Source organism: Acinonyx jubatus, chromosome C1 (assembly GCF_027475565.1).
Source record: "Acinonyx jubatus isolate Ajub_Pintada_27869175 chromosome C1, VMU_Ajub_asm_v1.0, whole genome shotgun sequence".
In the NCBI taxonomy this organism is placed as follows: domain Eukaryota; kingdom Metazoa; phylum Chordata; class Mammalia; order Carnivora; family Felidae; genus Acinonyx; species Acinonyx jubatus.
The window spans coordinates 153,789,999-153,803,103 of record NC_069381.1 but is presented as its reverse complement, the minus strand read 5'-3'; the positions used below and the strand labels follow the sequence as shown (position 1 = coordinate 153,803,103).

The following is a 13,105-nucleotide window of genomic DNA, read 5'->3' as shown; positions in this document are numbered from 1 at the left end:
ATTATCATATGTTAACCAACACAGAAAATCTCATATAAAAATAATGCATCACAAATAAAAAATAATTTAGGAATAAATTTAATGAAGGAAATGTTAGATCTAATCCTAAAATTTGTATGTAATCACCAAAGACCTCGATAGCTAAAGCAATCCTAAGAAAGAACAGAGGTAGAGGCATCACCCTTCCTGATTTCAAACTGTACTACAAAGCTATTACTAGTATAAAAGTAGACATATAGACTAATGCAACAGAATTGAGAGCCCAGAAATAAACTCCACATATAAAGACAACTAATATTTGACAAGGGACCCCACAATATTCAGTGGGAACATACGGTCTCTTCAATAAATGATACTGGGAACACTGGATAACCATATACAGAAAAAATGAAATTGGACTCCTAACTTACTACTCAAAATGAATCAAACTTAAATGAGAAACTGGAAACCATAAAACTCCTAGAAGAAAACATAGGAAAAAAGTTCTTTGGCATAGTTCTTTGGCAATGATTTTTTGGATGTGATGCCAAAAATACAAACAACAAAGACAACAGTAAGGACCACATCAAACTAAAAATCTTCTGCACATCGTAAGAAACAATCAAACTAATGAAAAGACAATCTATGGAATGAGAGAAAATATTTGCAAACCATATATCTGATAAGGGACTAATATCCAAAATATATTAGAAACAAATATAAATCAATAACAACAACAACAATCTGATTTAAAAATGGGCAGAGGAATTAAATGGTATTTTCCAAAGAAGAAATACAGATAGATGGCCAACAGATACATGAAAAAGTATTCAACATCACTAATTATTAGGGAAATGCAAATCAAAACCATAATAAGATGCCATCTCACACCTATTACCATGGCTATAATCAAAAAGAAATAAAAAGTGTCTGCAAGAAAGTGGGGGGAAAAGCAATCCTTGTGCACTCTTTGTGGGAATACAAATTGGTGCAGTCACTATGGAAAACAGTATGGAGGTTCCCCCCAAAATTAAAAATAGAACTACCATATGATCCAGCAATCTCACTTCTGGGTATATAACCAAAGGAAATGAAAACAGGATATCAAAGAGGTATCTTCACTCCCATGTTTATTGTAGTATTATTCGTAATGGTCAGGATGTGGAACCAACCTAAGTGTCTATCTATAGATGAATGGATAAAGATGTGGTAAATGTAGATGCGTGCGCGCACACACACACACACCCACCCACCCACACACACACATATACACACACACACACACACACACACACACACACACACACAGGAATCTTCTTATCTTGCCACGAGAAAGAAGAAAATCCTGCCATTTGTGATAATATGGATGGCCCTTGAGGGCACTGTGCTAAGTGAAATCAGACAGAGAAAGATGAATAATGTTTGATATCACTTATATCCAGAATCTAAAAAAAAAGTCAAATTCATAGAAAGTAGAATGGTGGGTATCAGGACTTGATGGGTGAAGACAATGGAGAGATGTTGGTCAAAGTGTATAAACTTCCAGCTAGGAAATGAGTAACTTCTGAGACTCTAATGTACAGCATTGTGATTATAGATCATAATAACCACAAAACTGTGATTATAGGTCACAATACCTATACTGGAAATTTGCTAAGAGAGTGACATGGTGAAGGTGTTAGTTAACATTCTGGTGGTAATCATACTGCAAGACAGAAGTGTATCAAATCACACAATGCACACCTTAAATTTATACAATGTTACACATCAATTCCATTTCAATAAACTTGGAAAGAAAAAAGAGTGATCAAGTGAGTTAGAAGACAAGCCACAGACCGGGAGAAAGTATTAGCAAAAGACACATCTGATAAGGGACAGTTGCCCAGAATATACAAAGAACTCTTATAGCTCAACAATAAGCTCAACAACAACCCCAAATAAGCTAGGGGTGCCTGAGTGGCTCAGTTGGTTAAGTGTCCGACTTCGGCTCAGGTCATGATCTCACGGTTCATGAGTTCGAGCCCCGCATCAGGCTCTGGGCTGACAGCTTGGAGCCTGGACCCTGCTTCAGATTCTGTGTGTCCCTCTGTCTGCCCCTCCACTGCTTGCACTCTGTCTCTTGCATTGTCTCAAAAATAATTAAACATTAAAAACAATTTTTTAAAAGAAAACAAATAATCTGATTAAAAAATTGGCCAATGACCTTAACAGACACTCCACCAAACAAGACATACAAATTGCAAAAAGGTACATGAAAAGATATTTCATGTGATATGTCATCAGGGAAATACAAATTAAAACAACAGTAAGATACCACTATATACCTATTAGAATGGCCAAAATCCAGAACACTGATACCAAATGTTGGTGAAGATGAGCAACATGAACTCTCACTCACTGCTGATGAAAATGCAAAATGCCACTTTAGAAAACAGTCTGTTGGTATGTTACAAAAGTAGACATGTCTTACCATATGATCAGACAATCACAGTCCTTGGTATTTAACCAAAGGAGTTGAAAACTTATGTCCATAGAAAAACCTGTACAGATGTTCATAGCAGCTCTGTTCATAACTGTCACAACTTGGAAGCAAGCGAAGATGTCCTTTTCCTTTGGTGGGTGAATGAATAAAGTGTGGTACATCCACATTGGAATATTTTTCAGTGCTAAAAAGAAATGCACTCACAAGCCATGAAAACACATGGAGGAAACTTAAATACATATTACTAAGTGAAAGAAGCCAATCTGAAGAAGGTTATGTACTGTATGGTTTCAACTATATGCCATTCCAGAAAAAACTATAGAGACAAAAAAAAAATAAAAAGAAAGATCAGTGGTTGCAGGAAGAGGGGTCACAGAGATGAATAGGCAGAGGACAGAGGAGTTTGGTGACAGTGAAAATATCCTATATAATATTATAATGAAGGGTTTATGTCATTATGCATGTGTCCAAACCCATAGAACGTACAATACCAAGAATGAACCATAATGTAAACTATGGATTTTGGATGACTATCATGTGTCAGTGTAGGTTTATCCTTAGTTTGAAAAAATGCACCATTTTGGTGAATGATGTTAATTGGGGAAGGCTATGCATCTGTGGGGGTATGGGTTATGTGGGAAACATGTTTACCATCCTCTCAATTTTGTTAGAAACCTAAAACTGCTCTAAAAAAATAAAGTCTTTTAAAAAAGTGACATGAAGGCCTTGGCTTAATTTTTTTCTTCTATTTTAGCTTTTTCTGTATTTTAATACATACTAGCTTTTTGACTTTAGTTCATTTTTCTTTTCAATCTTTTAAACGATTTCCTTTTTGCCCTGATTCCCAAACTATGTTAAAAATGTGACTTTATCTTTTTCATTGCTTAGGATATTCAAGAGTAAGGATTCTGTTTTACGGTGATTGGTAGATTTAAACTTGGATGTCTTCCTTTTAACCTAAAAAGCAAATGTTAGACAAACATTTTTCTTCAAGAGTCATTATACTGCTACAATGCCCACTTCTGAATTGCTTCATTCCATTTATCCAATTAAATGTTTTCAATTGATTTTTTAAAAACATGTTGTTTTCTAAAAATATAGCTACATCATATCAGTTTATAATCTATACAGGAAACATTACCTAAAGTGCCTTGAAAATGCTTTTATACTCATGTATTGGGGTGAAGACATTCTGAAGAGAGGAAAGTGGATTTCACTCCTAAACATAAGCATGGCAATGTCCAGCTTTAGCATAAACCTGAAAGCCTAGGTCTGGAGCAACAGAGACAGTCTTAAAAAATAACCCAGTATGTCATAAATAAATATATAAATAAACCAGAATTTATATAAGTTTAAATAAATAAACCAGAATTGCATAAATGGGGAAATACTTAAAAGATTCATAATACCAGAACATTCTTCAACCTCATTATAAAAGGCAAGTTTTATTGTGTTTCAAAAAGAAAAGCCAAAGGGTGCAAATTTTCAGTTATAAGATGAATAAGGTTCTAAGGTACAGCATGGTGACTAGTTAATAACACCATATTGTACACTTGAAATTTGCTGAAAGCAGATCTTAAGTGTTCTCACCACACACACACACACACACACACACACACAAATACACACACACACAAAAGGTATCAATGTGAGGATGTAAAGTGATAGATGTGTTAATTAACTTGATGGTGGTAATCATTTTGCAATGTATACATATATTAAATAGCAAGCAATATAGAACAGTGATTAATCATACCAACATACGATTATACTAATCTGGATTCAAATCATAACTTGATCACTTCCAAGGTATGGAATAGAAAGTATGCAAGTAACCAAGTCACTTAACTACAGTGTTTTCATCTGAAAATGGAGCTAATGTATCTACTACCCAGCCTATTGGGATCAACTACGTAGCTTTACCAGAGTCCTAAGCACAGGGCCTTGGCACACAGGAAACATGGGGCGCCATTAGTCGTGATTATTAATCATCAAAAGACTTTTCTTTGTATATGATTAAGTAACTATACTTGATGAATTACAAACATCATATGTACTATGACTTGGTATGTCCCTCTTTTAAATGACAAGAAGATAAGCTTCTTTGTTTGAACTAAAGAGAATGTGCTCTTTTTTTGTCCCTTGTGTCAAAAAAGTAATTAGGCCAGTGGTGTGTTATTCTTGTAAGATAATTCTTAGAAAGTTCAACATAAGGCATAGAGACCCTCTATGCTTTTCTATTTTCTCATTACCATGGCCACTGTGGAAAGGAATTATTATCACTTGCATCTCTGCACAGGTATCTAATAACTGAAAACAATTTTGCTTTTGCTGCTTTTGTGCATAAGTACCATCTCCAGACCATCAGGTGAGAAGACACCTAGGCTTCCTGGAAAGAAACTTCATCTCCCAGAGAAGAAAATTACAAAAAGTAAACTACATTCAGGAAAAAAATGGAAGGTTTAGAAAGCCCTCCTAAAAGTTTAGCGGTGTTTGCATGCAGCCCTACCGATTGTAGAAATGAGATCAAGGGCATGGAGATTATGGCAGCTTCACCCCTAATGTGCTCAAGACAGACATCATGAGCAAAAACAGGTCAGCCTTCACTTTGCCCCCGCTATTATTATTCCTCACAAAGAGTCCTAAAACCCATCACAAAGCAAGGCAACGGTATCTAACGCTGGATTCTCTATTGCCAGTCTGACCCACCTCTGGTAGTCATCCTTCACAGCTATAAATAGAAGTGGCTCAAGCTTCTCTGAGAGCAAAGGTGGCAAAAAAGGTGTTCTTGACAGCGAATGGCACCCTGCAGGCTACGACAGGCTAGACCCTCCGGGCTGCCCAGGGACCCGTTGTCCTGTTTGCAGCTGCTTTCTGGGGCCAATTTTCGGCTTGTCAGAGGGACTTTTCTCAGCCTCTGTGCACACCAGAATCTACCTGCCACGGTGGCACAGCGCATCCCCCAGGGAGGCTGGCGGAAAGCCCAGGGACCGCAGGGAATCCAGGAGGCTGGAGAAGGAATTTTTTTCCTCTCCTTAGACAAGGAGTGTGGTTGGCTTGCATTTCCGAACCAAAATTGGGTAATTAAGGTCAACGAATGTTAAATTAAATAATGATAAAATCTTACTGAACATTTTAAAAAACAACATAACCTTTTATAGGAAATAACTGCAGAGACACAGTTGGATTTTTTTCTCCCCACCCTTCCCAAACTTCAAATTTCTTAATAGGATAAGGGCCTAGTTGGAGAGAGCAGACTAATGGTAGAAACCTGATTCACTCATGGGTCCCATAACACAAGTAATCAGGAAATCTATTTTGTATGTAGATTTGCTTGGGCAAATGTCTGCTATTATTTGGGTTTTAGCAGAATTTTTTAAATGTAAACATCAGAATATTAAAATCACAAAAGAAACATACAGGATAATAATTTTAGTATTAAATATAACTAAACTGATTTTGAGTATATTTGCAACATTTTATCAAGTTTCATTCAGCTTCTAATGATGGATTTAGGTTTTCATGTTGGAATGGAGTCTAGTTTGCAAGGTGAAAACTCATCTTCCATAAATTCTGAAAGGTTTCCCAATAAGTGAAATAATCTCAGAATTTGAATTCTGCAATTTGTTTAGAAAAAATCCTATCGTTCTTATACACAAGCAGTAGCAACCATTTACATTAAAATCATAAGATGTATTGATTTATTTTACTATAATTGCTGTGACAAACATTATCCTTAATTATCTGATTTTTGATTTTTTAAGGGAATTTGTTAATATGCTGGATTGTAAGTATGAAATCTATATCCACCCCAAATTGTGGTGATGTTCCTCAAGGAGAACATAATGCTTTCTTTTGGAAATTCAAATAAGAGGGTAGGTGTCTTTTTTATGGTTTCAAGGAGTACACCAGATCATCTTGGTCAGAGTGCTCAGGAGGCTTACATACTTTTAAATGTGTCTTCAAGTCACCCCCAGCAACAATGTGACTGTACTGTATTAGAAGAGTTAAAGCACCCTAGCTTTTTCTTCTCCATAATGTCCAGGCACTGGAGGTAGGCTGAGTTCTATTAGCAAATGCTTCCCTCTAAAGCTGGATTTGCCCACTCATTTGTCTGTTCAACTGCTATCCCAGGTAGCTGAGCTGATTATCCAGACTCTCTAACATGTCTGCAATGTTCATTTATGTTTTGATCAATACTGGAATAGCCCACATGTTTCAGTCTATCCTCTGACACAAACACATTATTTATGAAGCCCTCTAAATGCTTATATTGCTTCACAGTGAAATAATTAGGACTGATCTCTTTGTTTATTCCTCTCATCCTAAGACATCCTCCACAGTCAATCCTCAGTGGCCTGGGGAAATGGAATAGTTGTATCACCAAGTCTCAGAGGAATGACGTAAACTAGGAATTGGTAGAACAACCAAATAAACAAAAAATTTGACTAGTATATCCCTTCAGTACCTGTGCTATAAATTTTCCCTTGTTCGTGTCTACAGAATTTTGCAGAAGGTACTTCTGTTAGTTTGGATTCCCCCAGAATTAGACCTGTGAGGAGAGTTTGAGTGGTAGTAGTGTATTTGGGAGCTGATGTCAGAAAGCACTAATAAGGGCGTGCCAAAGTGAGATAAAGATGGGGGAGGGGAGTCAATAAAGGATATATAGGGGAGTAGGTTACTGCTTTAGGCAACTGTCTTGCTAGGGAATGCTAGGAGACAGCATAGAATATACCTCAGACTTATCCTACCTCGGAAACAGGAAGCTGTGAACTTACCTCCGACTTCAATATGTTATTCACTGAGATGTTCCTGAGTACAATAACCTCTGGGCATGCTCAGTCTGCCCTGCAAGGGGTCTGAAAGCCCTCAGCTGGAGAGTGATAAGACTTGCAGCAATGGCATGTGCCAGCATGGCCAATGCTGAATAACTTAGGGGCAGAAATCAAATAAAGGGCAGATACCACTCTTCTTTACATAGCAAGTGTGATGTCAAAATATTTTAAGTCATATTTTAATAAGGATTTAGCAAGATGGCTGTTTATGTGATAATTGTTTTCCAATTGCCTATGATGGGCCAGAAAGCATTGCATTATCCAAGAATTCTGTGGCAAAAGTTTTTGCACATCTAATACCCATCCCCACTTAGTTTTTGCTATTTTTATACATTTTCACACTTAGGTGTGCATAAAGCATTCCTTACCATTTCCTCCCAGAAAGAGAAAAATTCTAAAGAGCTGGTATAGAGTCTTGTGCGCTCAATACCCTAGCTCTCCCACCCTCCCTTCCATCTCTATCAGTTCTCACATTCTTGGTAAAAGCACAACTGTACTAGAAATTCAGGATTTTTTTTTTTTGCTTTATTTTCAAGGCCTGGTTACATGAGAAAGAAAATCCTGGTCAATTGTAGTATATTTATTCTCATCCTATTAGGAATTATGGACTAGGTACTGAAAAACACTTGCGGTTTATTAATAGGTAAAAAATAGATTAGTAAATATGATACAGTACATAGAAATGCTTCAAAACATACCCTCTCGTTTATCAAGCCAAGTGAAACCTTTTCCTTACCATATGGAAATAAAACTATCATTACATTTTTAAAAGATCTCTCATCATAAACTTTGGAAGTAAATAGAAAGGCTGTGAAGTCAAGTCTGCAAGGAGTTAATTCTGCTCAACTCACTGAGCTAAAATGGGATTATGTTTGGCAATGGAAGGATGGTGGGGGGGGGAGAAGAAAGACATTTTAAATTTCATGGCAATTATAAAGTATTACGTTAGTCCGCACTTTCAAGATACAAGTATCTCATTTTATCCTCATAAAACTTTTCTGAGGTAGAGTGCTGCTTCTTTCCATTTTTTAGATAGAAAATTCAGTGATTATTGAAGATCTCCCTGCCAGCCACCACACCCCGCCAACCGCCCACCAAAACAAAAATATTAAAAAAAAACAAAAATAAACAAGGGACCAGAATGTAGGGGATGATGAAGGTAGCTACTATTGTTCACTCTACCTCTGTTACAGAAAACCAAATATTATGCCATAGGCCATGGGGTAATACACTCTCAAAGAATCCCATCTATGACTGAAAAAGCCCAGTGTTTCTCATTGACATGTAACAGAACATAACAAGTCTATATTAAAAAATCCTCACTTCATTTTGTATCTGGGTTAGCAACTATTCTAGGATCCTCTTCATAGTAGGTAGATTTATACTTAGTCACTATATTAAAGAGACTTTTAAACATGAGTTGACATGCAGCAAAAAGCATGGTTTATTATTCTGCAGCTTATATTTTATTATGTAGAAAAAGCTCTCCATTTTTAAAAGGTTAATATTTCAATTAAGTCTCAAGACTCAATGGATATATATCACTAACACCACTTTAACAGAGTTCTTACTAAATATGCATGATTTATTTTAATAATGTTTAAGAGAGAGAATTTAGTAAGTATTCCTGTTCTGGAGATACTTTGCAATCTAATGGACACATTGAACTGAATCATGAAACAGTTCTCTAATTAGAAATAGATAGTCAAGGGGCGCCTGGGTGGCTCAGTCGGTTGAGCGTCCGACTTCAGCTCAGGTCATGATCTCACAGTCCGTGAGTTCGAGCCCCATATCGAGCTCTGTGCTGATGGCTCAGAGCCTGGAGCCTGCTTCCGATTCTGTGTCTCCCTCTCTCTCTGCCCCTTCCCTGCTCATGCTCTGTCTCTCTCTGTCTCAAAAATAAATAAAAACATTAAGAAAAAAAAATTTTTTTAAATAGTCAATATGTAACAACTCATTTATGTAAATTTAAAGAAGTTTTATTATGATATAAGATTATATATCCATATAATTTATGCAAAACATCTCTTATAACCTTTATTTATGAGAAAAAGAAGGTCCCAAATCTTGAAGGGTTTTAAAATATAAAATAGAAGCATTATTTTAATCCATATAAATGCACCAAAACATTTCAGCAGCCTAAGTTAACAGTGTTATCACACTCAAAAAAAAAATGTGTCCATATAAAAATGTGTCATATTTGCAGGCAAGCCAAGACAAAACAGGTATTTTTAATAAAAATGACAATGTATATGTCAAGTATACCTCAATAAATGATACATCAACTCCTGGCACAAATTGTGTCCTTACTAGAAGAGCTAGTGAACATATATGACCAGAGGGATACTTGTTAAAGAACACACTGACAACATACCAATTAGCTTGTAATGTTCATACAAGTGAAAGTAAAATTGTATATGTTAGTCACAGTGACAGACTTGAGTCTGGTGCTGGTAGGAAGCCAGGTTAAATTATTAGGGCAAAGACATCATTGAAACAATTTTCTTTCCCCTTCCCAAAGGACTCTTAGATTCTTCAGCATCTAGGCCAATTTTTCCAAAACTTCTCCTTAAAATTTTTTTTTTCTCTTCCACATTTTAAATATGACAACCAATGCCAAGCAGCATTTATACTTATTAAATAGGAAGTATTTTAAATACTCACTGCTAAGCTCAGTTCAAAAGCACATCAGGCTAATATTGTTAACAACATTTTTTTTGTAAAGATTAGGACCCTCCAATCTCCCGACCAGTGATGCTCATAATAGGATATGATCTTACTGAGGATTTTAACCTAATGACAAAGCCACACTATTTTTAGTGGGTGCAGCATAAGAGATACTCTTTGCATACTTCAGAACTTCAGATATGTAATCAAAGGATAGAAGGGCACTTTTATTTCATCAAAGGAAGGCATGGACAAAGAAAATCTAAGTGACTACAAGTAACCTGGGCTTTGACAAGCCTGAAAAAGAAGAATATTTTTTGTTAAGTATATTAACTTTTTGTGTATCTATCAAATACACAAGTATTTCAATTGTCACATAACAATTATCCACAAATGAATTATTTTCTGAAAAACTGAGGGAAATAAGAGTGGACACCACCTTTCACAGAAAGTCCCAAATCTGAGAAACTAAACAGATGACCATACAGGAAGGGAAGGAAAAATAAGATACAAACAGAGAGGGAGGCGAACCATAAGAGATTCTTAAAAACAAAGAACAAATTGAGGGTTAATGGGGGCAGGGGGTTGGGGGATGGGGAATACAGGTGATGGGCACTAAGGAGAGCACTTGTTGGGATGAGCACTAGGTATTGTATGTAAGTGATGAATCATGGCAGTCTACTCCTAAAGCTATGTTGGCTAAGTTGACAATAAATAAATTAGAAAAAAATGCAAAATATAAAAAAGAAAGAAGAAAGAAAGAAAGAAAGAAGGAAGGAAAGGAAAGGAAAGGAAAGGAAAGGAAAGGAAAGGAAAGGAAAGGAAAGGAAAGGAAAGGAAAGGAAAGGAAAAAGGAAAGGAAAGGAAAGGAAAGGAAAGGAAAGGAAAGGAAAGGAAAGGAAAGGAAAGGAAAGGAAAGGAAAAAGAAAATCCCAAATCAAGAAATTCCATATGACAGCATCCAAATGCTGGAGTAAACAAATAATTGTATCTCTCCCTGCCTTAACCAGGGCAAAAATATAAAATTAAATTAAATTAAAATTTAAAAAGTTAAAAAAGCAACAAACTGAATACTTTGCATTGGAGGGGTACTTTATCTGACATCTTAATTCGAGTTATCAGAGGACCAGAGTTCTTAGAGTCCTTTTGGATTGGGAGATCCAGCCTGGATTGAGACTCTAAAAATATCCTTAATCTTTCTATATACAGACATCTATTTATGTTTAAATTAAAATTATTACATTAAATCATTTAACATGTTGATCATAGCCAAGGACAGTCTGTCCTTGTAAGATTATTTAAATCACACTGGGTAATTTACTGAAAGATGGTATGGAAATTGAGATATGGACTTCAAAATATGCCCTATGCCCTTCTCTATAAGAAGCAGAGAATACGCAGACAAAAATATATAGCAAGTTATCATGAGGGAGAGTTAGTTTAGTGAGATCTACATAGAAAATGGCAAAAGTGATGCTATACTGGCTTTTTCATGAATGAGAAGGAAAATCAAGGACACAATAAATCCAAAATGTTGCAGCATTTAGCAAGTAAAGTACTCTACCAGATCATCATGTTGAGACATTGCTTCACATAATTGAGTATACTTTGAGGGAGTGAGAAAGACAAATTCTATTTGTCTGTCTGTCTATATGCCAGACAAATGGAATAAAACTACAATTGAACTATAGTAATAGTCTAATGGTACATTTCTATATCTGTTCTTTGTAGTACTTTTAAACTAACCTATGTATGCATAGTATATATGAATGAAATCTTATGTTTTATCACAAAGAATTTTTCCAGTTTTATTGAAGTATAATTGACACATACCCTTGTATAAATTCAAGGTACAACATGTTGATTTGATATATGTGCATATTGCAAAATACAGTTACGACAATAAGTTAACACTTTTATCACCTTACATAATCACTTTGGAGGGGGTGAGAACATATAAGATCTAATCTCTTAGTATCTTTCAAGTATATAATATGGTATTATTAAGTACAGTAGGTACATATATCCCCAGAATTTATTCATCTTATAATAGGAAATTTATACCTTTGACCAACATCTCCCCATTTTCTCCACCCCAGCCACTGGCAACCACCATTCTACTTCCTGTTTTTATAGAATCCACATATAAGTAATATCACATAGCATTTGTCCTTCTCTACCTTATTTCACTCAGCATAATGCCCTCAAGGTCCATCCATGTTGTTGCAAAAGGCAGGATTTCCTCCTTTTTCATGGCCTGATAGTAGACCTGTGTCGATAGATAAATACATAGATAGATAGATAGATAGATAGATAGATAGATAGATAGACAGACAGACACATTTTCTTTATCCATTCACGTATTTATGGACACTTACATCGTTCCCATGTTTTGGTTATTTTAAATAGTGCTGGAATCAAAGAGATGCCATGTTCCCATTTCCTTCAGCTATATCCCCAGAAGTGGGATTGCTGGATTATAGTATAGTTCTATTTTTAGTCTTTTGGAGAACCACCATACTGTTTCCCATAGTGGCTGTACCAATTTACATTCCTATCAACAGTCCACAAGGGTTCCTTTTTCTCCAAATCCTCACCAACAGTTGTGATTCTTATCTTTTTGATGACAGCTATTCTAACAAGTGCGTGGTATTATTTCATTATGGTTTTGATTTGCATTTTCCTCATGATTATATCACAAATAATTTTTAAATATTAATACTGGTGTGATATTTCTTTCAGATGTATAGATGTGTAATTCTTATAATTAGCTATGCCTAAATTGATGTGCTATCTTTAAAAAAGCCATCAATACCTGCACAAGAATCAGTGAGTAGTGGTAACTTTCTCTTTCAAAAAAAGAATATTTGGGGGGGGAAAGATATTCCTTTGTAAATTCTACATCGTTACATTTTTTAACACAGTCCAAAAAACTCTGAGACTGACATCATTTAATCAATTTACAGTTTATGTTATTACCAAAATACTGTTATGACTTGACCATCTTATCTTTTCTATTTATTCTGATTGTACTATAATTATTTGCCATTTTTATTTTTTGGTCTCCTTTTAGAGTGAATGTTTAGTTAGCATTTCATTTTTCCTCCAGTATTATGCAATTTTTATTCTCCCAGATTTATGC

The 13,105-nt window shown here is 35.5% G+C and overlaps 1 protein-coding gene across 2 annotated transcripts in view; it reads right to left on the bottom strand.

The window, feature by feature from the left end:
* The window catches only part of B3GALT1 (beta-1,3-galactosyltransferase 1), a 494,130-nt gene extending 481,755 nt beyond the window's left edge, over positions 1–12,375 (bottom strand). For both annotated transcript variants that reach the window (XM_053215225.1, XM_053215227.1), the window contains exon 1: positions 12,144–12,375. The gene's annotated coding sequence lies outside the window, so the exon portion shown is untranslated. The remainder of the gene's footprint in view (positions 1–12,143) is intronic.
* Positions 12,376–13,105: the final 730 nt, after the last annotated feature.